This window comes from Triticum urartu, chromosome 2A (genome assembly GCF_056163025.1).
Source record: "Triticum urartu cultivar PI428250 chromosome 2A, HENAU_Tu73, whole genome shotgun sequence".
Classification (NCBI taxonomy): Eukaryota; Viridiplantae; Streptophyta; class Magnoliopsida; order Poales; family Poaceae; genus Triticum; species Triticum urartu.
In genome coordinates, this window is record NC_141874.1 from 505,514,614 (window position 1) to 505,517,566 (window position 2,953).

A 2,953-nucleotide genomic window follows, 5' to 3' on the forward strand; every position below is an offset into this window, starting at 1 on the left:
TATCCTACTCATTCTAGTGTCCAATGTTACTTATGCATAATGCCTGGTCATGATCGTTGTTCCTCTCTAGCTGGCCACTTCCTAATCTTAATTGCTAGCCTTCGCCTGTACTAAGTGGGAATTCTGCTTGTACATCAAAAACCTTGAACCCAAAGTTATTCCAGAGGAGTCCACCATACCTACCTATATGCGGTATTACTCTGCCGTCCTAAGTAAATTTGCATGTGCCACCTCTAAAAACTTCTAAAAAAATTATTCGTTTTGTGTGCCTGGATCGTTCGTGGAACGACAGGAGGTGGTCGATATCTTCCATGCTAAGCGGGTTATCCTCAGGTCGAGTGTTTATTCACTTGCCATCGCATGTGGAAATGGGCGGTAATAGGGATGCCCAGTCCCAAACTGCAAACATGAAAAAGAGTTCATCTCTTGAATAATCAAACAAAAACTCCCAATGGAGTCAAAACCTTTACTTTCCGCTTGGGAACTGCCACTAGCATGCTTAGCATGGAAGATGTTGATAACTGATGGTCACGAAGTGAATGAAAAGGGTGCATGTCTCAAATTGTCATTTATCTCTGTTTTAAAAACTGAGCTCTGGCACGTCTGCAAATAACTGCTTCCCTCTGCGAAGGGACTTTTATTTACTTTTATGTTGTGTCATCACCTTCTAAAAAACAAGCGCCAGAAACTGAGTAGAGCACAGCTGTCATGATTTATGCATTGTGTATAGCTAATGTTGGGTGCATCATGACTAGATCTTTTCTACCATGAATTACAATGTTTAGTCGCTGCTTGAACTTTGGAGGTGCTCTGCAATTATGTTTTGCAGTCTCAGAAAGGGCTAGCGAGATACCATTATTGTCATATTATATCATGGTTGTTTTGACAACGTGTTGCCGTATGAGATATCTTATTATTGCTCGCTAGCTGATTATGTCATTGATATGAGTCATTATAATCTTTAAGAGTTATTGTCGACATGGTTAGTTATAATGTTGGCTGAAAACCTTGGTGTTGTTTAAGCTGATTTATGCAAACAAGAGCAAAACAGTTCGTAAAAGTTTTTCTTTCTCACTTTCAGTTTATCAACTGAATTGCTCGAGGACAAGCAAAGGTTTAAGCTAGGGCGAGTTGATACATCTCCCTCGTATATACTTTTTCTCATGCTCTTCCTCTTGTTATGGACTCTAATTTGCATGATTTGGATAAAACTAACCCCGGACTAACGCTGTTTTCAGCAGAACTACCATGGTGTTGTTTTTGTGCAGAAATGAAAGTTCTCGGAATGGAATGAAACTTTGCGAGGATTTTTATATCAATAATAAGAATTTTTGGAGCCAAGACCCACCAGATAGGGCCCCCTGGGTGGGCACAACCCACCAGGGTGTGCCCCCTCTCCTGGCGCGCCCAGGTGGGTTGTACCCACCTGGTGGCCTCGCCGATGACCCCCCTGATACTATAAAATCACATTATTCCAGAAAAAATCATGGATAAAGAATTATCACGATCCACGAGACGTAGCCGCTGCCATGCCCTGTTCTTCCTCGGGAGGGCAGATCGGGAGTCTGTTTGGGGCTCCGGAGAGGGGGTCTTCGTTCTTTGTCATCGCCAACCAATCTCCATCGCAAATTCCATGATGCTCCCCACCGGGAGTGAGTAATTCCTTCGTAGGCTCGCTGGTCAGTGAGGAGTTGGATGAGATTCATCATGTAATTGACTTAGTTTTGTTAGGGCCCGATCCCTAGTATCCACTATGTTCTTAGATTGATGTTGCTATGACTTTGCCATGCTTAATTCTTGTCACTTTGGGCCCAGGTGCCATGAACTCAGATCTGAACCGTTTATGAATTCATCATTATATCCATGTTTTAGATCCGATCTTGCAAGTTATAGTCACCTACTACAGTTATGATCCGACAACCCTGGAGTGACAGCAACCGGGCCCACTCTCGGTGATGACCGTAGTTTGAGGAGTTAATGTATTCACTATGTGTTAATGCTTTGTTCCCGTTCTCTATTAAAAGGAGGCCTTAATATCCCTTAGTTTCTAATATGGACCCCGCTGCCACGGGAGGGTAGGATAGGACAAAAGATGTCATGCAAGTTCTTTTAATAAAGCATGTATGACTATTTACGGAATACATGCCTACATTATATCGATGAGCCGAGGGAGTCCTGGACTAAGGGGTCCTCGGGCGTCCGGCCTGTGATCTATGGGCCGGACTGATGGGCTGTGAAGATATGAAGACCGAAGACTACACCCGTGTCCGGATAGGTCTCTCCTTGGCGTGGAAGGCAAGCTTGGCGAACAACTATGAAGATACCATATTATGTAACTGACTCTATGTAACCCTAGAGCCCCCCCCCCCGGTGTCTATATAAACCGGAGGACTTAGTACGGATAGGGGATACTCAATATCGTAGTCATACAGGCTAGACTTCTAGGGTTTAGCTATTACGATCTCGTGGTAGATCAACTCTTGTAACACTCATATTCATCTATATCAATCAAGCAGGACGTAGGGTATTACCTCCATCAAGAGGGCCCGAACCTGGCTAAACATCGTGTCCCATGTCTCCTGTTACCATCAACGTTAGACGCACAGTTCGGGACCCCCTACCCGAGATCCGCCGGTTTTGACACCAACATTGGTGCTTTCATTGAGAGTTCCTCTGTGTTGTCGCTGAAAGGTTTGATGGCCCCTTCAATCGTCGACAATGGCGCTGTTTGCGGAGAAACTTTCCTCCCCGGACAGATCATTGTGTTCGGCGGCTTCGCATTGCGGGCCAACTCGTTTGGCCGTCTGGACCAGATCGAAAGCTACGCCCCTAGCCATCAGGTCAGATTCGGGAGCTTGAACAACGTCACAGAGATCCGTGGAGACTTGATCTTCGCCGGATTTGATACCGCAGCAACCGCTCCCGATCACCTCGATGATCATGACTTAAATCT